This window comes from Euleptes europaea, chromosome 1, assembly GCF_029931775.1.
Source record: "Euleptes europaea isolate rEulEur1 chromosome 1, rEulEur1.hap1, whole genome shotgun sequence".
Lineage (NCBI taxonomy): Eukaryota > Metazoa > Chordata > Lepidosauria > Squamata > Sphaerodactylidae > Euleptes > Euleptes europaea.
Genome location: NC_079312.1, coordinates 98,494,622 through 98,522,453, shown reverse-complemented (window position 1 = coordinate 98,522,453; position 27,832 = coordinate 98,494,622). Strand labels below are relative to the sequence as shown.

General features: G+C 42.1%; 1 protein-coding gene and 1 pseudogene across 1 annotated transcript in view; both read right to left on the bottom strand.

Moving 5' to 3' along the window:
• KCTD16 (potassium channel tetramerization domain containing 16) overlaps window positions 1-27,832 on the bottom strand; it is a 200,867-nt gene that overhangs the window by 7,557 nt on the left and 165,478 nt on the right. The gene's annotated exons all lie outside the window — the stretch shown is intronic.
• On the bottom strand, window positions 1,291-4,603 carry LOC130492146 (interferon-inducible double-stranded RNA-dependent protein kinase activator A-like; annotated as a pseudogene).

Below are 27,832 nucleotides of genomic sequence, written 5' to 3'. Positions count from 1 at the left end.
TCATTTCTGTGCTAAACACTGCTCCCCAACTCCGCAACCAGAAAAATTAAACAGTCTAATTTTTATGTATTTACTTTATTTATATTCCACCTTTCTCCCCAATGGGGTCCCAAAGTGGCTTACATAATTCTCCTCTCTTCCATTTTATCCTCACAACCCTGTGAGGCAGGTTAATCTGCGAATGTACGACTAGCCCAAGATCACCCAGCAAGCAGGGTGAGGATTTGAAGCTGGTTCTCCCATATCTTAGTCTGACACTCTAACCACTACACTACACTGAATATAGAGCAAAAAACAAAGTATTTATGCCTAATTGTGTTTAATTCAAATTTATTCTCATATTACAATGTCTTTTTTTCCAGAATATGGAAAATGAAATGGAGGAATAGAAAAGGAGACATGTAATAGGGCAAGTCAAGTGTGTAGGAGTAGTTTTGAGTGAAAGGGGATGTGTTCTGGCCCTTGGGAGCTATGGATTCTGAGGATCAAGGTTATTCCATAAACAGTCAGTACAATCCTAAGGACATGGGACTAACATGGGACTTACTTTTGAGTAGACCTTCTTAGGATTGTTCCCACAGACACTTACAAAAATTCAGTCACACACCCAGTCCTCCCCTTGATTATCTCAATCCCTTATTTCTCTGTGCTCCTACCCTCCATTCACTGATTCCTGGTGACAAAGGAAGGAGGGAGATGGGAAATGTGGAATGTTGTGATGTCACAAAGTGAGCTAGACAATACAGAAAAGGAGGGGAGAACCAAATGCATGACTGGGGGGGGGGGTAACCTACCTGTCTAGAGCAATGTCTAGGTTTGATTCTAAGGATTCTGAGACATACACATCAGATCTCATCCTAGAAAGCCAAATGTTGTGCCTCATCACATGACTGCAACTATGCACATCTGTAGGCTAGGGTTCTGGGTTGGGAAATACAGGTCTGTAGGCCAGCTCTGGGTCGGGAAATACCTGGAGATGTTGGGGTGGAGTTTGAGGAGAGCAGGTTTGAAGAGGGGAGGGACTTCAATGCCATAGTGTCTAATTGCCAAAGCGGCCATTTTCTCCAGGGGAACTGATTTCTATCACCTGGAGATGAGTTGTAATACCAGGGGATCGTCAGCTACCCCCTGGAGGTTGGCAACCCTACTCAAAGCATTCTGAGGCTAGCTATCCAAAATGAAAACCTTGCAGTAACGGATTTCAATTATTGTTCTGTTAAGAGTTTGAAACTGCTCAGCTGGGGTACATATTATCCTTTTCAAAATTAGGCATTTCCCTTTGCTGGAAGATTATTTCCTTACAGCCATGATCTTTAAATATTGTAGTGCGCTCTGAGCAGCATCATTATGGGCATTGCCCCAAGAGATGCCAGTCCTGTGGAAAACTGTGTCTTGATTGGTTGAAAGTTCTGCAAGACACTGGTATTATCGGTTCACACTCAGCTCCTCTATATTCAGACACATCATACTAAATCCTTCAGGGATTTTGCCAAAGAGCTGGACATAATCTGTATTAGGAAGACTGAGTGGATTCCTCTTCAGAAATGTAATTTTTTTTTTCTCAGAAGAGTTCCTAAGGATATCCCATGTTCATCCCAACTTATGTCTCTGTGTAATTCCTAAAGAGCTACTGATATTTTCACCAGAAAAATACCTGTGGGGTTTAACAAATAATTTCTCAGCAGCATTTGCTTTGCTAATTTTGTAGGTGTCTCAGTTCCTTTTCCTGCAATGATTCTGTTCTGCAAGTCATTGTAAAAACTCTGTGCAAGTGAATGCTCAGGAAGTCCCCATCCCTTTTGAAATTAGCCATTTCCTGGAATAATCTTATAGGACTGATCTGATTCTGTTCCTGATTGAAGGACTCAGGGACTATGTGGTATGGCTGTGGCATAGAAATACAAATGTCAAAACTGCTTTTCAAAATGTTCAGAGCAGCTTCTATGGCAATATGTTTTGCAATTTTCTTGCTGGGGCCCTCTCTAGGGTTGCCAGGTCTCTCTTTGTCACTGGCGGGAGGTTTTTGGGGCGGAGCCTGAGGAGGGCAGGGTTTGGGGAGGGGAGGGACTTCAATGCCATAGAGTCCAATTGTCAAAGTGGCCATTTTCTCCAGGAGAACTATCTCTGTTGGCTGGAGATCAGTTGTAATAGCAGGAGATCTTCGGCTAGTACCTGGAGGTTGGCAACCATAGCCCTCTCCTGTCCCAGTTATTTCATCCTTGATAACTTTAAGGTGAAGACAGGCAGATGCACTTGTCCCTCAGTTTTTTATTCTGATACTGGTCAAAACCAGCTTTAATATTTTTTTTATAACTAGTGGTCTGAAGAACATATTAGATGTCTTATGTTATTATCTTCTGTGCATTCATAATCTCCTCATCTCACTGAAACTTGAAGATATATTTTCCCATTTGTAGTTAGGGTTGCCAGGTCCCTCTTCGCCACTGGTGGGAGGTTTTTGGGGTGGAGCCTGAGGAGAGCCGAGTTTGGAGAGGGGAGGGACTTCAATGCCATAGAGTCCAATTGCCAAAGTGGCCATTTTCTTCAGGTGAACTGATCTCTATCGGCTGGAGATCAATTGTAATAGCAGGAGATCTCCAACTAATACCTGGAGGTTGAGCAAACCAAAATCAACACCTCTGCACTAATATCAAGGATAAGGAAAGTAGTGCAGGAATCTTAGGCTATAGTTACTACAACACAAATGAGTGAGACATCAAAGTGTAATCAATGCATACAATAGTGGAAAGGGACAAACATACAACTATATACAATGGTATTTCAATAATCCACAAAGGTATGTATAAATGTGTTTTTTTCAATAGTCCATAAGGGTACATAGATCCAAGAAGATTCCAATAGTTGGTCACAAGACCTCAGCAGATGTGTAAAAGACTATTATGAAATGTGGCTCATTGAATTCTGTATGGGAAATATACTTCCTTTATATTTGTTTACAGTCCCCAGACTTGGATAGCATAGGCTAGCCTGATCTCAGCAGATCTCAGAAACTAAGCACGGTTGACCCTGGCAAGTATTTGGAAGAGAGACCTCCAAGGAATACCAGGGTCGTGATGCGGAGGCAGGCAATGGCAATCCACCTCTGAATCTCTCTTATCTTGAAAACCCCACCAGGGGACACCATACATCAAATGTGACTTGACGGCAAAAAACATTCCTCCTAACTCATTGTGGCCTGGAGGTTTTACAAAAATCTGTGAATATTTTTTTTAATCTAATACAAATATGCATGGGTATTCTTGTGACTAGAAGAGTATATGCATAAAGAATTTTAATTTTCAGAATTCTTTATGATGTTCTTCATTATGCTTCAGGTTTTCTGGAGAACTCTGGAAAGTTACAATTGATCTGAGTTAGATCTACATCTACTGCATGACAGATTTGGAAAAAGAACCCCATAAGCCATATTGTGTAAGAAACATCATTTACTAGACCAAGAAATACCCAGCAACTGCTCGATTGAACTGCTTGATTACTACAACATTATAAGCAATGGCAATCCATATGAATAACTGCCAAATCAGACCAACTTCTCTCCAGTGGAGGTCAACAGAAGCAAGAAACCAAAAAAAGCACTCTCGGATAAACTTCTCCACCAGTAAGGAATTTTACTAAGAACACCCACTAGGAATTATCAGAGCTCAATACATGAGGATTTACTCTTTGCAAGTACTATTTTAAATGTACAATTACTGTGAAGAAATTTTGTTAATGTGATTACATAAAAGACTATCACTACTAAATGATGCAGCAGCAGGGAATAAATGAGGCTGGTTTTGATTCTAACAACTATCACAGTGCTATATTTCTAGCCTGTAGGATGGATTATGGAGGAAAACTATTTAAAACTATCAAAATGAATAAGTTTGTTGCTCGTGGCATTTTTCATTCTAATTTTGTAAGGTTATCCGTTTTCTAGTTATATGATGCAGGGGTTAATTAAGGTGGTGTGACTGTTCAAATTAGTATTAAATTGTTTTATATTTACCATATCTGAAATGTAAATTCTGAGAAGGTGTTTTACCTAGGTCACTGTTAAATTTCACACATGGAAATGCTAGGTGTGAAAGAAGGTTTTCAAGGAAGTACATTTTACAAATTTTCTCTTGCTCCTCTCCCCCCCCCAATTATTCACAGAAGCATCCTTTCATTATTTTTAATGGAACTTTTCCTGAGGTGATCTCAGCCAGTCAAGGATTATGCAGGCAACATTATGTCATTATGCAGTCACAATTTACACATTTCAAACAAAATGAGTTGGGTCTGTGGTCCCCAATCTGTGCCCTGTGTAATGGTCACATATAAGTTGCGGATTCTTCTCAATTTCCACATGACAGTGCCCAGTTTGGACCACAAATGTGGCATGTTGGAGAAGGCATTTAGGCCTTCACCCCTTTGCTGTTTTTCCTGTCCAGCAATGATCCTGGGGGTGCATTATTTGGCCCACTGGGGAAAATCACATGTGTACAGGGATAGATTGCCACAGTTATAATCTAAACCAGGAATTGCATGTGGGGGAACTGAGCAGAAACAAACATGTGGCTGTTGCACTGCATGACCCAGACCCTGCCTGAATCCTCATACCGATATGTGTGGTGGTTTTTTATGTTGGGGGTTTTTTGGATATCCAAAACTTTTTGGGTCCATTATACCCTATGGGAAATTTTTCCAGGGCTCTGAGGGGCCTGTTTTTTTTTTAAGGAAGAGGCACCAGATTTTCATAATAGCTGAGCTACAAGTGACTTTCCATAGAACTCCCAAGTTTGGTAAAGATTCGATCGGGGTGTGTGTGTCTAATTTTATGGGCCTCTAAAGATGGTGCCCCATCTATCCTCCATTGTTTCTAATGGAGTAAAAATGGGCCCCCATAAAATTGGATCCCTGACCCAAACTTAATCAAACTCAGAGGGTTCATGTAAGGAGAGTCACCAGCAGCTTTGCAGCAAATTTGGTGCCTCCACCATAAAAAACAGCACACACACCACAGAGCCAGAGCCTTGGAAAGATTCCCCATAGGGTATAATTCAGTCATTCCCTTTAAAAGTTAAAGGGAACAGCTCCATATTAGTCAATGGATGTTCGATTTGATGGGCCCCCAAATGGAAGAAAATGGGTGCCCATAAAATTGGACCCCCTGATCCAAACTTAACCAACCTTGGGGGTTCTTGTAAGGAGAAGCACCAGCAGCTACACTGAAAATTTGGTACCTCTACCTTAAAACACAGCCCCTCCCAGAGCCCCACAAAGATTTCCCATTGACTAACATGGAGCCATTGCCCTTAAAAGTTAAAGGGAGCGGCTCCATGAAGCCACAGGAAAAGCCAAAAAGTCAGGAAAAAGACAAAAATATTAAGATTCTTTCAGATTTCATCTTTTTGGCTTCTTTTCTTGGAGTGGTGGAGTCTGATCTGGAGAACCGGGTTTGATTCCCCACTCCTCCACATGACCTTGGGCAAGTCATAGTTCTCTCAGCCTCACCCACCTCACAGGGTGTCTATTGTGGGAAGGGGAAGGGAAGGTGATTGTAAGCCAGTTTGATTCTTCCTTAAGTGGTAGAGAAAGTCGGCATATAAAAACCAATTTTTCTACTTCTTCTTCTTCTAAATGATGCCTTTTTGGGTTTGGCATATCAGTATGCACACCCCTAGTGGTAGGCATTAACATAGAGAAATGTGAGAAAATGGAAGATCTTAAAGAGCCCTCCGCGCGCCTTCATGGAAGCCCCGTGAAGGCCCACGGGGGGCTCTTTAATACCCCCACCCCCTTCCCGACTCTCAGTTTGAAGTGGTGGGCGCTGCCTGGGCAGGTGGCACCCAGCACTTCAAAGAACTGGCCGAATTTTCCCCCAAACTCTGGATCTCACGCCGAATTTCGCGGATCCAAAGCGGGGGAGTTCGGACTTCGGCACGTCCCGAATTAAAAAGGGCCAAATTTTGCCAAAGCCAAACTTTACCGATTTTTTTTTCAACAGCCCTAATCACAGGCATTAGGACACCAGCATTTTTGACTCAGTTTAAACCCCTAACATTAGTGGTATCTTTCAGCAATGACTGCAACAACCCTACTCGTTATAAGAAAAAGTATAAGCATAATTTATATGTATCAAAGAATATTGCCCTTTTAATATTCTCTATAGGAGAAAGGACACTGAGTTGTCTTTATTCTTCTGAATTATTCATGCAAGTAATGCAGAATCAAACATTTATGTTCCTTCACATAGCCAGCACAGGGAACTAGTTACATTTCTGATATTAATAAGTATGTTTCAGAGTCTCCACCTCATGCCTAAAATGATAATGATGGTAACACTATAACAACAATAATGTATTTTATGACATTATTACACTGAGAAATTTTCAAGTTCTATGACTGTACTGCCAAGAGAAACAATGAAAAAATATATACAACATATAGAATATTAACAGAGAGGAATGGGAAAGAAGGCAAAGTTACCACTTCTGCTTAGCATCCATGCTACTTCTCATGTTTTGCTAAGGGATCCTATTGAGAACAACATAGCCTGGAGTTTGGTAGATTTGGCTGATTAGTTCAAATTATTCTATCATTTGTTTTTTTCATGGCTAAACTAGAATTTGCATGGTAATATCCTTGAATGGATTTCCCAAGAATTTTTTATTGGTAAATAGCACCCACAGGGGACCCAAGCATGGCCAGGGCTACTTGGGGGGTAAGCTTAATCCTTTCCCCTGTGCCATTTCCCCACCTGCAGCAGCAGTCTATAGGTTTTCCCCAGTGAGTCATATTGTAGCTTGGGGGGCGGGATATATGAGGTTGGCAAAATGACATGATGGAGAAGGGTTAACGTTCTCTCTCCTCACCATGGCCCTGGTCTGAAAAATGTGCTTGGGAGACCTATTCACCTGGTATCTCATCTAGTTTGGACCATAGGACCATAGTGTGAATATTTCCATGGTGATCAGGGTTGCCAACTCTGGGTTGGGAAATTGCTGGAGATTTGAGGCTGGAGCCAGGGGAGGACAGAGCCTGGGGATGGGCGAGACCTCAGCAGGACATAATACCATAGATCAGTGATGGCGAACCTTTTAGAGACCGAGTGCCCAAACTGCAACCCAAAACCCACTTATTTATCGCAAAGTGCCAACACAGCTAGAAGTCCACATGGGGCTAGGGGTTGCCAGGTCCCTCTTTGCCACCTGCGGGAGGTTTTTGGGGCAGAGCCTGAGGAGGGAGAGGTTTGGGGAGGGACTTCAATGCCATAGAGTCCAATTGCCAAAGCGGCAATTTTCTCCAGGTGAATTGAAATAGCAGATCTCCTGCTACTACCTGGAGGTTGGCAACCCTGCATGGGCGGCCGAGAGGGGGAAGGAAAGCAGCTGGAGCATAGCCCCCACCTCTTCAGTTTGGTTCTTTTCCCAACTGTTATCTTCATACAAATTTTAAAAAGACTTATGCGGGGGGGGGCTGATGGTGGGGACAGCCCTCTGCACGCGCTCAGAGGCACCTTCGGTTGCATGTATGAGCAGAGTGGAAACCCGAGCTAAGCGAAGGGCTTGGCTCCAGCACAAACGCCAGGAGGGCCCCGGTTTGGCCCTCACCGCCAACCCCCTGCCCTGCAGTCACTAACTAGCCAGCCACACACGGCCGCCCAGGCGTCCCACTCCCGGTCCAGCCCTGTCCCGGCTCTGCCTCTTCCAGTCCTCGGCAGAAGGCTCGTCATTGTCTTCACTTCTGGAGCGCGCAGCCGACGACTGCGGAGAAGGCACTGGGAAGGAGCCCGGCGCTTCCCAGAGGAGCCGGGAAGGTACCACTGGTCCCCAGCCTCCTCAGCCGGGAGAATGAACTCAGGCAAACTCTGTGCTGGGGCGACGGCTCGCGTGCCCACAAAGAGGGCTCTGAGTGCCACCTCTGGCACTCGTGCCATAGGTTCGCCACCACTGCCATAGATTCTACCCTCTAGAGCTGCCATTTTTCTCTAGGAGAACTGATCTCCAGGCCCCACCTGGAAGTTGTCACCCTTACTGATGATGGGAGAAGCTATATCAAGAACAAATTGTGCCCCCCCTTTTTTGGGTAAATCTTAAAGGTACAATGGTCCTTAAGCTCCTAAATTACCGTATATACCCATGTATAAGCCGACCCGCGTATAAGCCGAGGTGCCTAATTTCTCCCCAAAAATGGGGAAAAATTAGGCACCCGCGTATAAGTCGAGGGTCGGCTTATAACCCCTCCCCCCCCGCAGGCTTACCTGACAGGGCTCCCGGCGAAGGCGGTGGTGGCGGCGGCGGGCCCCCCGCAGGAGGCTTCCAGGGCGGGGGGGAGGCAGGAGCGCTCCGCAGCCGGCTTCCCCCGGCCCTTCCAGGGCGGGGGGAGGCAGGCGCGCTCGGCTGCCGGCTTCCCCCGGCCCTTCCAGGGCGGGGGGAGGCAGGAGCGCTCGGCTGCCGGCTTCCCCCAGCCCTTCCAGGGCGGGGGGAGGCAGGAGCGCTCGGCTGCCGGCTTCCCCCAGCCCTTCCAGGGCGGGGGGAGGCAGGAGCGCTCGGCTGCCGGCTTCCCCCAGCCCTTCCAGGGCGGGGGGAGGCAGGAGCGCTCGGCTGCCGGCTTCCCCCGGCCCTTCCAGGGCGGGGGGAGCCAGGTGCACCCGGCGGTGGCGGCGGCGCGGCCTTGCAGCGGCCGCAGGAGTCCCTCACAGGGCGCTCCTGGCCGGGGGAAGCCGCATGGGCCCGGCAGCGATGGCGGCGGTAAGTTGCTTCCTCCCTCCTCCCTCCTCCCCCCTCCTACCGTATTGACCCGCGTATAAGCCGAGGCCGGCTTTTTCAGCCCTTTTTTTGGGCTGAAAAACTCGGCTTATACGCGAGTATATACGGTAGCAAGAACATCTTCCTGAATTTGTGAGTTATAGTCTTTCATTTTTCAAAATTACCTTTCCTCTTTGTTTGGTTGTTTATTTATTTGTGTGTGTGTGTGTGTGTGTGTGTGTGTGTGTGTGTGTGTGAGAGAGAGAGAGAGAGAGAGAGAGAGAGAGAGAGAGAGAGAGAGAGAGAGAATGACTGGGCCAAGGCCACCCAACAAGCTTGGGTGGCAATTTGAACTTAGGATAACCCTTTTTGGTTTTATCAGAGATCCCTGCTCATCCTTGAAAGGGACTGGTTCACCTTGAGTTACTTGCAATCTCTCAGTTTTATCTGCATTAAAGTGTTGTTGCAAGAATATAATGGGAGAAGACCTTGAAGCCTATATACACTGTCTTGAGCTCCCTGGGGGAAGGGAAGGGATAAGCAGAGAGAGGGAGAGAGAGAGAGAAATAACTTTTATCTCTGGAATGTTGATTTCTGAGTCAATAGAATTATTCTGAATAGATATTCCGAATACAGCTTTTAAATTCAACTGGACACTACCCCCCACTAACATTCTTGGGAAGGAAAGCTGGCGTGGTTGAGTTCCAAACGCTGAAAGGAAATGGAAAATTGGGTTTGAAAATCCCTAGCTTTCTAGTGTGATTTATTAAATGGCAAACAAAGTGGCAACAGAGTGTGTTGATCATTCTGGGTTGGGTCCACAAACCATAAGTTCAAGGTACTTGAGAATACCCAAGGGCAATGGAGGACAACATGGCATACAGCACAGAGGGCTGCAATGAGAAGGGAAGGATAAATAAAATTGCCCCCACCTCTCTTTTCTTTTATGACACCAGAAGCTCCACTGGCAGAATCGGGAGGAGGAAAAATTTCACTCAGTTATCCATTAGTTACTGGAGTACAGTGTGTTGCACAACTTTTCCCAGAAGGGTCTCATGATTCCCCCCCCCCCATCAATTCCTGTTAGGGAAGGAAAAAGCGGTGAAGATTCATATCCATGAGTAGCAAGCACCTGCAGTTAGAACAATCCAAATCTCTGTAACTTTTTGTTTGCCAGTGGTATGTGCATGATAATTTCTGGTTTTATAAATAATTTTTATATGTTTGCTAAAGAACTGCAAGTCTGTTATGCATTTCCCTAAATATCCCATTCTGATTTAAAATAGGCATGACCCTAAAGATTCTGTCCTTGCTTCTCATTTATTGTGATGTTAATTGTATCAGAATTTTAGCCTCAGGTTTCTAGATGACCTGAATTGCAAGTAAGTGGTATTTTTGCCTCTTCCCCTTGCTATAGCAATGTGAACTTCATGATTTATGCTGAAACCCCATGGCATTTTCATTATAAGTGAACCTACCAGGCTAACTAGGTCCCTACACGCATGAAACCTCTTGCAAAAGGAAAAAGGAAAAAGAATTAAGTATGAAGAGTACATTTGTTGCCAATCAGTATCAAATTAATTGCTGCCCGATGTAACTGAGATTTCAAATGGCAGTTAAATGAATACTGCTCTACATATTCCCATTACAAATCCCAATGTTAAAATAATTTCATATTGATAATGATTTCAAATACCTCTCAAAGATGTGGGCGTTTTGGTCCTTGCACAGTAGTAATGAAAGGGGATTTTTTTTTAAAAAAAAAAAATGAAAATCTTGAATGCATGCATGCATACGTGAGCACACACGCACACCCCTTCAGCAAAGTCAAAGGAAAGCCTTACCAGAAACCCTTCATTATATGTACAACCATATGACTTTCAGATTACACTAAGGAGTTTCTTCTTAGCAGTTAGGATCTTTATGTACTTTATTGTAAGTATACTTTATTCTAAGTATCTGCATGGAACAATGTCCCTTTTTTCTCAATGAAATTTATTGTAGAAGCAACCTTTTACTCTGAGGCCTTCTGAAATTGCTCTAAGGGTAGGGTTGCCATCTCTGGGTTGGGAAATACCTGGAGATTTTGGGGGCAGAGCCTGAGGAGGCACTTCAATGCCATAGAGTCCAATTGCCAAAGTGGACATTTTCTCCAGGTGAACTGATCTCTATCAGCTGGAGATCAGTTGTAATAGCGGGAGATCTCTGGCAACCCTAGGTGGAGGAGTTATACAAGACCAGCACACCATTCTGGCCAGTAGAAACCACACAGCAATGGCCACACTGCATTGCTTAGGACTAACCACTTGTAAAGATGGGAGGCTTTCCAGGCACTGGATCTCACACAAGCTCACAATTAGGGCTGTTGAAAATTTTTTTTTGGTATAGTTCGGATTCGGCCGAATTTGGCCCGTCTGGATTCGGGATATGCCGAAGTCTGAACTCCCCCGCTTTGGGTCCGTGCAATTCGGCGCGAATTCAAAGTTCAAGGAAAAAATTCAGCCAAATAAAGCCATTTAAAACACAACCGTGCCTTTCCGTGGCTCCAGGGGGGCATTTTTGGGGGTAGAGGTCCCAAACTTTCAGCGGAGATTCAAAGGACCCTTCTTGCAAGACCCCCCAAGTTTTGTAAAGATTGGGTCAGGGGGGGCTGAGATATGGGCCCTGAGAGGGGTCCCGCCACCCTTAACGTGCATCTCTGAGCAGAGCTTGCCGCCCATGCACAAAGCTCCCAGCCCTGACAAACAGCTGAGCTGCGGGGAGCAAGGGCGGGGCAGGTGCGAAGAAGTTTGCAAAGCAACACAACTGCAAAGCAACACAACCATGCAAAGCAACACGTTTGCAACCATGCAAAGCAACACCTGACACCTGGGAGTTTGCAAACCATGGAAAGGGACAGAGGCAGCTAGCTATGCATAATGAGCAGGAGGGGTGGAATTTCCCCTTTTGCATCGGACTCAAGTCGGGACCAGGCAAATGCATTCTTTAAGTCACCATTTGAAAACCAGTTTTGAGCAAGCATCAAAATAGATCTAACCGATCTTATGAATGAGGGAAAACCTGAGGACACACAACTAAAGCCCCCCCTCAAACCAGGGAGAGAGAGACTCGAGGGGGCACACACACCCCAGGCAGAACGGGCGAAAGCCCCCTTTGGCTTCCCCCCCCCACCCACAGAAACTGCTCCCTCCCCACACACACAGAGACTCTGCTTTCCCCACACACACACACACAGGAGAAAAATTATAGATTAAAGCCCCCAAAGGGGTCTTACTGTGGCTGTCTTCTGTTCCATCAGGAGGGGCTGGGAGGACTGGGTAATGCAATACAATTCTATTTAAGCATGGGAGGTTTTGCCTTGGATTTGCCGCTCTGGAGATGCATACAGGATCGGGTGATCCATTCATCCCAATAGGGAAAAGGGGAAAGCCCATATCTCAGGACCCCCTGACCCAATGTTTACGAAACTTGGGGGGTCTCTTAAGAAGGCTTGTCTGAAGCTATGCTGAAAGTTTGGGGGCTGCACCCCCAAAAAAGCGCCCCCTGCAGCCATGGAAATGGAAAAGGGGGAAGGGAAAAGGGGTGGAGCCCATATCTCGGGACCCCCTGACCCAATGTTTACAAAACTTGGGGGGTCTCTTAAGAAGGCTCGTCTGAAGCTCTGCGGAAGGTTTGGGGACTCTACCCCAAAAATGCACACCCTGCAGCCACGGAAAGGAGCAAATGTGCACACGCACCCCCCCACGAGGATTTCTCTCACTCTCTCTCTCCCACCGGCCGGGCTGCGCAGCAGCTGATTCCTCCAGTACTCAATCCTGGGCTTCCGGTTCCGCTGCCGACCACCGCAGCAGCGTGAAGCTCGCGCACTGAACGAAAGCGGCTGGGAGGAGAGGAATCCCCCCCTCCTGATTGATAGCCGCGGCTCCCTTTGAAGTAGAGGGGACGCTGAATCGGACGCCGGCTCGCGGCTCACCCTAGACGCGCCCGCTGCTCTGGAAGCGGCGAGCACCCGGGCAGACTAGCGGAGGAGCCGGCGCCATTACTCACACGGAGTTCGGGAAGGCGGCGCAGAGGCACGGAACAACATAAAGGTGTATTTTTTTCATGATTACCAAGCATCATTAACAAACAGATCACGGGGGTGTCGGGTAGAAATAAAAATAAAGAGAAGCAATCTGGTTCTTCTTTCTGTACTCTCTAACACTATCAACAAGGAACTTGGCTTTTTGCCAGGCTGTGGCGCATTTTGAATTCTTTTATCCAGCCATTGAAACAGACTTTGGGAGATACAGAGGAGACTGGCAGATGTTGAGCTGGCAATAAAAAATTGACAGCACTCAATATGCGCTAACCTTTCTCCAGGATTGATCTGTTTGCAAAACGTTCCAGTGATGAGATTCTTTGATTTGATGGTGTAAACAATATAGCTACCCCCCCTACCTTCTTTCCTGGATTACAAACACAGTTATTTTGAGAGCCTTGATGGGAGATAAAGAGGAAAAGAATAAGAAAGATCTAGAGAGACATCCCAAGACACTTATTAAAGAGCCCAAACAACTTCAGACTCAACCAATTTTACAAACTAAAAGGAAAACTTCTGTCACCAGCCCAACTATTTCACCAGCCTCTTCTCCAGTAGCAGGAGCAACTCTACTGGCAAAAATGGCAAAAAAAACCTGATGCCACTCTGAACTCATTACAAGAACTCCTAACTAAGACACTTCAAGAAGTAACATCAGTAAAACCTGAACTGGTTGAAGTAAAAAAAGATCTGGCAGAAGTAAAATCTGAAATGAAGCAAGATATGGATTCAGTTAAACAAGGCCTTAACCAGAACACTGCTGCCATTTCAGCGCTACAGGATTCTATCTCAGCTTTAACAGTAAAGCAAGACAAGTTGGATGCCAAACTCCAAAAACAATCCAAAGAAAATAAAGAAATTAGAAAAAAGGTTGACACTTTAGAATTGTCAATGGAAGCAAATCTGGAGCGGGACGAAAGACGAGATGATAATTCTGCAATGTTGGAATTGAAAATAAAAGAAAGCATGATTCGTATCCGTGGTCTTAAAGAACGCCTGGAGGGCTCCGATCTGAAATAATATCTGAAAACAGTGTTGGCTGACTTCTTACAGGAGGAAGAAACAATTGTGGAAGGTATGATCATAACAGCTTATAGAGTCAACTCTGCTTTTGCAACTAGAAATAAAGTTCCTAGAGACTGCTTGGTACAATTATTTTCCAGATCTCACCGGGATCTGATTCTGAACAAACACTATAACACTCCTTTGGCAATAGAAGGTACACCGGTGAGGTTAATGAAGGAGATTCCGGGAAGACTACTGAGGAAAAGAAAAGACTTCGCAGAGTTTGTAACAAGGCTTAGACACAATGGAATACAATATAGATGGGAGTACCCGCAAGGAGTTTCCTTCATATTCAAGGCAAAGAGGTTTAAAATCACTGACTCAACTAAAATGGAACAGTTTCTGCGAAGATATGAAGGGGACCTAAGCAAACCACCTCAACAATTTTCTAAGGAACTGGCTGAAAAGAAATTTGCAGAAGAAGATAAGGCAGAAGAAGCTTCAGGAGGGAAGTCTCTGACGGAAGAAGAAGATACTGAATGAACTAAATAGCTTGCTGAAATAAATGAGGGAGATGGGGGGATTGGATGGGGGGGAGGGAGGGGGGAGTACTATAAGTTCTAGGGGAAAATTTTTACAAAAGGGGGTTATTATTAGTTAAAATGATAAAAATTCTATCATGGAATGTTAATGGTTTAAATTCTCCAAATAAGAGGAGGAAAATATTTTACCATTTACAAAAAATTAAGGCTAATATTTTTTTCTACAGGAAACACATATGATAACAAAGGAGGTTGCAAGGTTAGAGCAAAATAAACTAGGTAAACTATTTACTTCATGTAACGAAAAGAAAATTAACGGAGGAGCTATATATGTTCCCTTAGTATTCGAACCGAGGATATTATATAAAGATACGGATGGAAGGATTCTATTGGTGGAGATTACGTGTGGTTTTCAAAAGATAGTATTAATTGGAATATATGCACCCAATAATAATCAGAAATTATTTTATAGGGATTTAGCATCAATACTGGCTGAATATGCGATTGAAAACATGATATGGATGGGAGATTTTAATGGGGTAATAGAACCACGATTAGATAGATCAACAACGGGAAAAAAGGGGAAATCTGAAGGTAAATTACCTGGTATTTTTAATTATTTAACAAACCAATGGGAAATGTTTGATGCATGGAGATTGAAAAATGGTAACAGAAAGGGGTATACTTTTTACCTCTCAAGGCATAATTCTCACTCGAGAATAGATATGTTATGGTTGTCTAAAGATGTTATAGGTAAACTAGAAGACTTAGAAGTTTTACCAAAAGTGCTCTCTGATCATAACGCATTGCTATTTCAAATTAATATGGAAATTAAGAGAAACAAACCTTGGATTATGAATGAATATTTATTAAAAAATAAGAAGATAACAGACAAGGTGAAAATAGAAATACAACATTTTTTTTCAGGAGAACGCTGACAAAGGAACATCAGAAGAAATTGTTTGGGATGCAGGAAAAGCAGTAATTAGAGGTATATTAATGCAGCAAAACTCGAGGTGGTATAGAGAGAGAGAAGGGAAAAAGAAAAAAATACTGGAGGAAATCAAACAGAGAGAACTACAGTTAAGAAAAGCTCAAAGTAAATCACTTAAACAAGAACAGATAGATAAAATAAAAAGCTTACAACAACAATATGAAATTTTAATAACTGTAGATATAGAAAAAAATAATGTATAACAGACAAAAAAAAATTTGAACACTCAAATAAACCAGGTAAAATGTTAGCTTGGCAACTTAAGCCTAAGGAGAAGAAAACACCAATTATGAGAATAAGAAAGAATGGTAAAACTATATTAGACAAAAAAAATTACAGAAACTTTTTTAGATTATTATTTAAATCTTTACAATCAGGAAGTGGATTCAGAAAAGGAAATAGAAAGATATTTGCAACAATTTCAATGGGAAAAAATATCACAGGAATATAAAGATATGTTAGATGCTGAAATAACAATAGAAGAATTAAAATTAGCTATAAACAAAAGTAAATTAAATAAAGCACCAGGAGAAGACAGATTTACAGCTTTTTATTATAAAGTGTTTGTAGATCAACTTTCACCATACCTATTGAGAGTAATGAATAATTGCTTGCAGGGAGGAACCATTCCAAGCACTTGGAAAAAAGTAAATATAACTTTGATTCCAAAGCCAAATTCTGATTTGATGGAAGCTAAAAATTACAGACCAATATCACTATTGAATAATGATTATAAACTTTTTGTAACAATCTTAGCAAATAGATTAAAGAAGATATTAAACATGATTATACATGAAGACCAAGCAGGATTCCTTCCAGGAAGACAGATTAGTCAAAATGTTAGAATAGTTTTAGATCTTTTGGAATACGCAGAATTTGATACTACACCCTTTGCAATGATATTTCTAGACGCCGAAAAAGCGTTTGATAATGTAAATTGGAAATTTATGAGAAAAGTATTGGAGTATATGGATTTTGGGGTTAAATTTCAAAGGGTTATTGGAAATATTTATACTTATCAAACTGCTAGGTTATTGATTAATGGGGAACTATCCTCACAATTTGAAATTCAAAAAGGGAACAGGCAAGGTTGTCCTCTTTCACCTTTGCTGTTTATTATTATATTAGAAGTATTGATGAGAAAATTAGAAATAATGTAGAGATTGTAGGTTATAAGATAGGGAGAAATCACTATAAGGTTAAGGCATATGCAGATGATTTAGTTTGTTTTTTAACTAATCCTACTATGCAGATTGTTGAATGGAACAAGATGATTGAGGTTTATGGTAAACTTGCAGGTTTTAAAATAAATAAAAATAAAACTAAAATATTGGTTAAAAATACTACAGCTATGCAGCAGCAAGAACTGGCGAGAATTACTGGTTTTCAAGTTGAGCATAAAGTGAAATATTTGGGAATTTGGTTAACTTCCAATAACTTTAATTTATTTAAAAATAATTACGGAAAAATTTGGCAGCAAATAAATATTGACTTGAAGAACTGGGAAAAATTACCCTTATCCTTATGGGGTAGAGTATCGGTAATCAAAATGATGGTATTACCTAAGATGCTCTTTTTATTTCAAAATTTACCAATTATTAAAGGTTCCAAAATTTTTAAAATTTGGAAAAAAGACATATTGAAATTTTTGTGGGGAAAAGGGAAACATAGAATAGCGTATAATAATTTGATTCAATTAAGAGAAACAGGAGGATTAGGATTGCCAGATTTACAGATGTATTATGAAGCTTCTTGTTTCTTTTGGTTAAAGACATGGATTAAGTTGGATAATTGTCAAATATTGGAATTGGAAGGCTACAATCTTCGTTTTGGTTGGCATGCATATTTATGGTATGAGAAGGAAAAGATAAACAAGGATTTTAAAATTCACATTATCAGAATGGGATTATTTTTAGTTTGGAAAAAATATAAGAAGATGTTAGAAAATAGAACTCCGGGATGGATTAATCCCACGGAGGCTTTCATGAGAAGGGGAATACAATTAAATTTAGACATAGAGATGTATAGAAATATTATTGAATGGAAGGAGAGTAAGTGGGTTCTAAAAAGTAGAGAAGAGTTAAATATAAAAGATTGGTTTGTATATTATAGGTTACAAGATATATTCAATCAAGATAATCAAATCGGATTTAATAAAAACAAATCCGAGTTAGAAAAAATATTAGATAAAGGAGATAAGGGAATGATAGGTAGAATGTATAAATTATTAGTTACACTTAATTTAGAACAAGAAAGGATCAAACCAGTCATGATTAAATGGATGAAGGACTTAGGAGTTAATATTGATTTGGATATATGGGAAAATTTATGGAAGAGGGCATTTAAATTTACAATAACCAATGAAATCAGAGAAAATTTGTATAAAATGTTTTATAGATGGCATATAACCCCAATTATGATTTCTAAGATGAATAATCAAGATAAAGGAATATGTTGGAAATGTGGTGAAGATAGAGGAACATATATGCATGTATGGTGGACGTGTAAAAAAATTAAAAAAATTTGGGGGAAAAAACAGTACTCAATCCTGACTGATTGGCCAGAAGAAGACTCAGCTTGGCCACCGATTGGCCGGGGGAGAATGCTGCTTACTGGCGGTTATGCTGCTGCACCCCGAATTTGCCGAATTTATTCGTGAACTCCCGAACTCGCTGAATTTGGCTCCTCTGTTTTCCCACCATTTTTGAGTTTGGTTCGTCCCGAACTAAAAACTGCCGAATCAGGGGAAATTCAGCTGTTTTTCAGTTCGGGCTGAACCGAATCGCCAGCCCTACTCACAATATAATGAGCCAATTGGGAGAACTCAGATACCAGTAACAACAATCCTATGCACTGGGGAAAGCCTCACTGAACTCACCTACTTCTTAGGATTGGTCTACAAATGTTATAAACAATACAACTCAAAGCAGCACTAAATGTTTTGTAGAAGTACTGCCAACCCAACACAGAATGGCTTCCACATTCAGTTGGCAATGCTTCTCCCTGGTATCCCCATATAGTCAGATATGCAGGCTGGCTCCAGATCAGTAGTTTATGAATTTAAAAATTCTCTTTTGGACATGATGAAGAAATGTCACCAACCAAATGCCGGCAGTCAGCTAAGCCACCCATTCTTTGGAACCAGTGGTGAATCTACTATGAAACCAATGAAGCTTAAGCTTCAGGGCCCCTAATCCTGCAGGGGCCCTGAAACAACTTTTTTTTAAAATGAGTGAATTTTTCAACAAAATCAATGGAGTTTTTTAAAAAAATGTTTATTAAAATAAGGCTATTTTAGTGATGGAATCATAAGCCAATGGGTTGAAGTACTTGACCTTAGAATATGCTCTAATACCCATTTCATATGGCCTCAAAATGTCCCTGTAATTGATCAAATTTCAAAATTTTCTTGGGGGCTTGCAGCACCCGAACCCCCAGCTGTAAGGGTTCGCTGAGCTTGCCAGAATCTATTCATAGCCTACATTTTGGCAGCTGGATCATCCTTTGTTGGTGCATGGCTTAATAGTTCTATAGCCCAGCCCTTAGGCTAGAGCCAATCAGAACCATAAAAAGACATCAGAATTCTCAATTCAGGGTGCGCTTGTCTCGCTTGTGCATTTTAACACCAAAAATCAGATTCTCACCTCTTTATCTTAACGAGCCTTTTCTGATGACCTTCTACCTCTCTATTAATGAACCAATACATCTGCCATTGAACAACCCCACTGAAGAAGATAACAGTGGTTACCCAGACCTCGTTGCTGGTGGGAAGGGGCTCAACTGTATGGCCCATTTTCAAGGACTCCACCCCACCAACCTGTTCTGTGCCATTTGGGCCTCAAGGTCCTTGCAAGGGTCGCAAGGGCCTTTGGACCTTGTTGGAAGTTGCCCTATTGTTGCTGGTTGCAAAGGGTCCCCCATAACAGTTCAAGCTTCAGGGTCCCAAAAATGTAGGTCTGCCACTGCTTGGAACTCCCTTTCATTGAACAGGCATAGCCATTAGAACTACAGGTTGCTAATAATTATAATCTTGTTCAACTAAATATATTTCAGGCTGGCAGGATGGTTGACAATACCAATCTTGCAGCTGTATTGGAGAACTGTACTTAATCAGGTTGGTCCGTCTGTTCCTGAGCAGCTGCTCAGTCTTGCTAGATTGATTCTGTAGCCTCGGTGTCTGGAGCCTAATTCTACAATCAGGATTCATTAAACTGTTTGTAAACAATGACAGCCTATGACAGATATGCAGTTCAGTTAATTACCACCTTCCGACATGCTGGAGCTATTTGTATCAGAATGCTGCATTCTCAGCACCTGATCTAGCGTCCTGAGCCTGAATATAGCTCCCTGCGCCTCGTAGCTTCCCGTCTTTATTTATTTGGACCACTAACATCGAAACCATCTTTCTACCAATATCAGTACCCAGTGTTTTAAATAAAATGTCTTAAACAAACACAATTACAGTAAAAAAACTGAAAGCCTAAATAAAAATCAATACATGAGAATCGGAGCTGCAGCAGTGAGGTCGTAAGAAAAGCCCTGCTGGATCAGAGTAGGGCTGTTGAAAAAAAAATTCGGTGAAATTCGGATTCGGCAAAATTCGGCCTGTTTTTATTCGGGAAATGCCAAAGTCCGAACTCCCCCTATTCGGATCCGTGGAATTCGGCTTGAAATTCGGTGTTCCCGAATAAATTCAGCCAAATAAAGCTGGCAGCGCGGATCAGTTTAAACACCAACCCACTTGCCTTCTCGGGGCTCCCGAGAAGGGGGGCAGGTGGGTCTTTAAACTGATCCGTGCTGCCAGCCTAGTTTAAAGACCCACCCGCCCCCCTTCTCGGGGCTCCCAAGAAGGGGTGGGGGTGGGTCTTTAAACTGATCTGTGCTGCCAGCCTTGGGGCGGGTGGGTCTTTAAACAGATCCACGCTGCCAGCGTGGATCAGTTTAAAGACCCACCCCACCCCTTCTCGGGAGCCCGGAGAAGGGGGCGGGTGGGTCTTTAAACAGATCCACGCTGCCAAGGCCACCCACTTGCCTTCTCGGGGCTTTTTCCAAAAGGTGGGAAAAGGCAGATTGGGGATGCCGAATTTGCATGAATTTATTAGGCGTCCCTCCGAACTCACTAAGTTTGGCTCGTCCTTTTCCCACCTTTTTTGAATTTCGCTCCATCCAAACTAGAAACCGCCGAATCGGGGCAAATTTGGCTGTTTTTCAGTTCGGATGGAACCGAATCGACAGCCCTAGATCAGAGCAGGAGTTCATGTGTGTTTCACATAGTGGCCAATGAGTTGGTTTGCAAGAGCTACAAACATGTCACAGAGACCAAGGTCTTCCCCTTGTTGCTTCCTAGAATGGGCATTCAAATGTAGGGTTGCCAACCTCCAGCTGGTGGCTGGAGATCTCCCACTATTACAACTGATCTCCTGGCGACAGAGATCAGTTCACCTGGAGAAAATGGCCATTTTGGAAGGTAAACTCTATGGCGTTATACCCTGCTGAAGTCCCTATTCTCCCCATCCCTCCCCTCTCCATGCTCCACTCCTAAAATCTTCAGGTATTTCCCAACCCTATACTGCTATTTATACTGCTATTTCTCCAGTTATTTCCCAGCTTCTATACTACTATTTCAGCCTGTAAGACAGAGCTATTCCATCAGGCCCAACAGTTGAGGGCAGCTGCAGATACTGTACTATACTTGCTGGCCTCCCTATCCCCCCTTCTGTTGTATTATATGCTAAAATCCATCTGAGGGGTGGCCCGCCCTGTTGTCCAGTCAAATCAGTAGATAATGGAGCACCATCTCGACTTGTTTTAACTGGAACGTTATTGTTTTTATTGTTTTTAGTGTTTTAAATTTTGATGACGGAGATGTATTGATGCATATTTTAAATGATGTGACTTGCCCTGAGCCTGGCCTTGGCAGGACGGGCAGGCAAGAAATCAAACAATAAATACAAATAAATAAATAAATAACCTAGAGCTGGCAACCCTATTCATATGTTTGCTCACTGAATATGGAGCCAGTAGTTAATAGCAACTGATGGACCTATAGACCTATACAGGCTGTTTTATTTTCAATCCCTTTCCTAATAATCCCCATTACTTTTTCACTGCTGCAGCACACTGGGTTGACACGTCATTGTGACCCCAAGGTCTCTTTCCCTCTCAAGCTCAACAAGCTCAGACTGTATTAGCCTATAACTGATACTTATACTTACCTTATACTTGGGAACAGAGTGGGGTACAGCAAAAGGGGGCATGCAGCAAGTAGGGGAAATGGCTGATAGAGCCTCCTCACTCTTGCACAAGCTCTTGCTTCATACGAGGGAATGGGAATGATTTCTACTGACACCTCCCCCCCCCCGGGTGCTGCTCCCCACTCTGTTCCCAAGTATTTCTGAACCTCAAAAGGTTATGAAGGGGTAAAGGAGGCTGCATAAGAGCCCCGTGGTGCAGAGCGGTAAGCTGCAGTACTGCAGTCCAAGCTGTGCTCACAACCTGAGTTCGATCCCAATGGAAGTTGGTTTCAGGTATCTGGCTCAAGGTTGACTCAGCCTTCCATCCTTCCGAGGTCGGTAAAATTAGTACCCAGCGTGCTGGGGGTAAAGTGTAGACGACTGGGGAAGGCAATGGCAAACAAAGTCTGCCTAGTAAACGTTGGCGATGTGACATCACCCCATGGGTCAGGAATGACCCAGTGCTTGCACAGGGGACCTTTACCTTTTTAAAGGAGGCTCCAGGTAGAAGTTAAAAGGGGAAATATTCATTCTATGGAATCCTTCTTTTTGAAATCACAGGTCCCAACTTATAATTCCCAGCAACCTCAGCCACAGAGGTCAGCTGGGGACAGTGTTTCTTCCCACCCAAGCTGCAATTTTTAAGGTAGAGCTAACCAATTTTCTTCCATGCTATGTGACACTGCTACAAAACTGGAAGGGTGGCAAAGCAACAAAAGTGATATCAACAACAAAAGGTTGATATCTGCAGCAATCTTGGGGGACAGCCCTATCCTTGATGGCGATCATATGGTTATGGCATCATTCTATACGTTCTCCTTCTGTTCTCCCTCTTCGCACCTCTCTCTGAAACTGCTCCCCTTGCTGGATCAGGTTTGCCACTTTCCACCTTGCTCTTCCACATTGTTGTTACAGAAGCTCGGAGAATTTTTCAATATGATTAGCCTCGTTGTAAAGGTCAGCCGTGGGTGGTGATAGCTTGGAGTAGAATACAGACTGTAACAACGTGAAGCTTCTCTGACAGGTGTTAAGTGATATGTCAAGGATCGCTAAGCTAACTAGGTTTCCAAGCAGAAATGAATGGCATCCATTAATCACAGAAGATTTTGGAAATAATAACAGTAAAAATATTTAAAGATCAGCCCTAGAATAAATGCAGGTATCGGTAATAATTGCTGAAATCTATCAAAAAGGAAAATGAGGCCATTTATATTATGATTCATCATTCCATGTGCATTCTGAAAGCAAAAAATTCCAACTCTCATAAACTAATGTGCCAGACTGCCTGAGTTCTCTTCTCATACATAAAACTGCACACATGAGTAGACCATTTATATGAGCAGCACTCCTGCCAATTTGGGGTCATTATTGAACACTCCTTAAGATTTAACACCATACGTTTTTTTCTTCATACAAATATCAGCTTGAAAATATTACATACGAAGAAGGACTTCTGAAACTGAGTTTTGCAACTGTAGAATATGCTGAGATGCTAGAAAAGAATAGAGGCTGCAGGAGTGCAAATTAGTATTATTACGTCTAGTTGAATCAACTGTATTCAAAGATGCATTTGGCAAAGTGGCATTTTGCACCTCCTTTAGAATAGAAGGAGGTTGTGTTTTTTTCAGAGGCAGCCCTGCCAGGGCAAATTTAAACAGCCAAATTCTAAAAGCCAACCTATATATTTATCAGTCAAAAACTCATTCAGCACTTAAATGAATTCACCCATTGAAGCATGGAGGGAAAATGACTGGATGCAAGAGCCTAGCAATTTATGACATTCCTATTGAGCAAAAGGATGTGTGAAGTATTCCTGACTCTGGTTCCTTTGTCATACTGTCCTATATTGTAGCCTGACAGTCCAATTCTAATACTATTCAAGATCATAAGGTAACTGCATTGATTTAAAATAGCTTTACTTCATATCCTTTAGAATCATAATAAGATCAGAATCACAGCATATTTGGAAGATGGAAAGACTTGCGCATGCCAGGAACAGTTATGTTTTATTTTTAAAATCCCACACAGTGTTCTCTTTCAAACAAATGCCAGAAGTAAGGTCATAATGTAACAGAATATGCCATGAGGTTTTTATGTCTGTATCAGGTGAGAATATCAATAAACTAGCTGATACCCATATGAGTGGCAAGGAAATTCAGAAGAAATAATTTGACAGCTGAGGAGAAGATGAACGTGACTCCTGCCCTAGAAAGAAGGCATAGTTGAATTCAGTCACAAATATATGGAGGATCCTCAGGGAGCAACAGTGTGACTGGTCAAACTAAGGCTATGAAGAGAGTGGACAGGCCACCTAGCATATCTGAGCAATCACACACTAGGGCCTCCTCAAGAAGATCAATGACCCAACCTCTTTTCCTCACAGGTCAGCTCCTTAAAGGAGTATGAGAGAAGTCCGACCCAAACCCAATTATACCAAACACCCAACCCTTGAGAACTTCAGGCCCTGTCCAGTTGCCAGCATAGTTTATTTAAAAAAAAACTGTCAAGAATTGGAGTGTGTGTGTAATGTTTAAATCAGCCCTTCATGGGATTCAGACGGCATGTGGGGCAACAAAGAGAAGCAGAGGAGAAATTAATATAATAAAATGAGTAAGATAAATCTTGAATATGATGAAGATGAATAAAGTTTATGAAAGTGAAACAAAAATGAAGATCCACACCAACAGAGCAATAAAGAACATACATGCGGGGGTCTTCATTTTTGTTTCATTTTCATAAATATTATTCATGTTTATCATAGCCATGATTTATTTATTCATTTTATTTCTCCTCTGCTTCTCTTTGTCACTGCACTTGCAGTCTGGATATTAATTATTATTATTAAATGTATTTTTGTTTAGTTACTTGACTTGCTAGTATCCAAACACACAAACGTAGCTAATACACTTGCTTTGCACAGAAAGTATGAGGTATAAATATGTTAAATATGTTAGAGGATGCCAGGAGTAGGGAAAAAATACTTTCTTTGGTCTGTGCCAAATCTCCTGCTAGTCAGTTTTATTTTGGTGATCACAAACAGTAGTCTCATGGAAGAGGGGGCAAGTCTCTCCAAATCCATTTTTCTTCATCATCCAAAATGGCATTAATCTATACCATGTCCCTCCTTCCCTTAGTGCAGGTGCAAACGTTTTCCCAAATAATGATTGTGTATACAAGAGTTTAGTGCCACATCTTAATAATCTTTGTGGGGGTGGGATTGCTTGTTTTAGCCTGTTGTAACTATGTCAGTATCACCTTGAACTGTATTGCTGTTCAATGCAATCTACTTTTCCTGCTCTGTGGGTTATTACTTTAAAATAAAATGTAAATACCTTCGTAATCCTGCTATCACACAGGCGTTTCTTCACACATGATAGATGCTTACCTTGTAGTAGTGTAAAGAGCAGGTCTTGAGTAATTCCTTTATATTTTTCAATTTGTCTTACTGCATTGCAGTTCATGAAAGCAAATCAAAGCCATAATTTATCCTATTAGAATAAACTAAACATACATCTACTAACAAGCTGTAAATGGTTTCCTTCTGCATCATTTGCAATTCATTTAAATCCTTTACTTCCACAATAAATGAATTTCTACAGCCTAAATATATCTGATATATGTTATCCCTATATATGGTATGATGAACTCTGCCAGTAAGCTCGGATATATAAAGTATAGATACTGTTCAAAGAAGGCTAGGGAAAGTATATTTTATGCAGCATAGGAACCAAACTGTACACTTTATAGGAAGAGACTGCTTCACTTACATGGTCAATTTATTCTTTCAGGCTTTATTGTACTATAGAATTTAGGAATAAATTAATTGTCACAGAAGAATGATCTCCATAAGCATTGGGCCAGATCACAGATAGTCTTGTTTCACTGTAGAAAGCAATTAACTTTCATGGCATTAGAAAATGGAAAACAATTTCACAGATTAGGAGAACTTGGTGCTGCCCATTGATGATGTTAGCAAGCAAAACATAAACAAACACACACATATATTCTCCACTTTTTTTTTAAAGGCTGTTATAATTAATGTAAAACAATGTGCACTTCAGCCCATGGCAAGCGGGGAAGAGGGGAGGCACATCATTTGGATTTTTCTGGCAAGCCCAACTCTGTTATGATTTATGAGATCTGACACAATACAGCGACACAGGACCATTCTTACAAGACATTGGGTTGTTAACTCACATCTTAGAATGCATGATTCCTCACGATTACTAAGTAAAGTATATGTTTAGTTTATTGTTAGGGTCGTAGACCAGCACAGTAAAGTATATGGAAGGCAGTAATGGATTTAGCAGTTAAAGGTTTAAAGAGCTAGAAGCCAAAGAGACTTGCGTACACCACCAGGGTATGATGTAATCTAAAGAGGGTGACCTTGGACTATAAAAGGAATTTCTGGATAGGTACACTCTGAAGTGCCTATAAGTGAGGTCCAGAAAAGGGAGATTGGGACAGTCACTGGGTGGGGGGTTGATAATGCCCAGTACCCCATAAGGGACAGGCTATACAGTGGCAGGTGGTGGTCAGCTGGGGTGGGAACCTTCTAGAATAAGGAAGGGGATCTGTAACATGTGGTATTGAAGGAAGGAAATCCTCCTCCTGAGATGTGAAAAGGTGATGGTTTCACCAGTTAAATCTGTGTTCACATAGCCAGAATATTATTTCCTCTGTTACCATTCATCCTGAGATTGTGCTACGTGTAGCTACTCCCCATTTAATGGTGACTGCTGACAGTACAGCAAAGGATTCACATAGGTTTCATGCTTAGGGAGCCCCAAAGCCATTTTGTTGATGATTGTGGAAAGTTATACTGCATCTGAAAGTAGCCATGACAATACAATTTAAAAAAAATTATTTGGCAGAGCTCAGATGCTCCTCTGCCCCCAATGCATCAACTTTCCTCTTCTACCAAGCCCAGACACCCATCTGAGCTAGGGTTGCCAACCTCCAGGTGGTTGCTGGACATCCCCTGGAATTACAACTGATCTCAAGACTGCATAAGTCATTTATTTATTATTTCTTTATTTAAAACATTTATTCTATTTCTCCTGGAGAAAATGGCTGCTTTGGAAAGTAGACTGTGTGTATAAAGTGCCGTCAAGTCGCAGCCGACTTATGGCGACCCCTTTTGGGGTTTTCTTTTTTTATTATTATTAAATATATTTTTTATTTTTCAGCAATGAGTAGATATACAGAAGGGAAAAATAGGGAAAGGGAAAATAATATTAATAACATATCATTTTGTTGGCTTCTAACTATATCTACCCCTCTTTGTAATACCTTCTTCCATATTTTCTTAACAAAATAGTAACTTGATTTAATTAGACCTTTTGTCTGGTAATTGTAATGTATTCATAAAAAGATTTCCATCTCTCATGATTCTGTTCTCGTGATTTATCTTTCATATATTCTGTTAGTTGTGCCAAAAAAAACCCTTTTGGGGTTTTCATGGCAAGAGACTAACAGAGGTGGTTTGCCAGTGCCTTCCTCTTCACAGCAACCCTGGTATTCCTTGGTGGTCTCCCATCCAAATACTAACCAGGGCTGACCCTGCTTAGCTTCTGAGATCTGACGAGGTCAGGCTAGCCTGGGCCATCCAGGTCAGGGTGGAAGTAGACTGCATGTCATTAATCCCTACTGAGGTCCCTCCTCACCCTAAACTCCCCTCACCCAGGCTCCACCTTCAAATCTCCAGGTATTTCCGAACATGGAGTTGACAACTCAAATCTGAACTCCCAAACATTGTCTCTCACTTTCATTCAAATGTAAAACTTTATCTGTCATCTTTGATCAAACCCAATCTCTTTTCAAAGCCCCAACTCAGCCCAAACACACAGCCGACTGTGCCATCATAAGCAGAGTTACACCCCTCTAAATCTATTAACCTTGATGGATATAGGAGGCTGTAACTTTGCTTAGGGTAGCATTTCACAGTATCTAAATATCAGACCTCCCTTTTGGCTGTGCACAAATGTCTTTCAGACTTCAGAAGTCATCCCTCAATTAGAAAGTAACCTGACTCCTTAAACGTTCTTCCTCATCTTTGATCAACTGCAGATTCCCCCCCTCCCCATCTAGATATGCTTGTGCACCTGTTGATTTGGCTCACATTACACTTACTGGTTGCAAACAGATAGCTGATTATTTTGGGTGGGAAGTCCGGCTGTTCATAAACAGCTTGAACCTATTTGGTGGTTTACTTTCTGCAAATTCAGTACAGTGCAATCAGT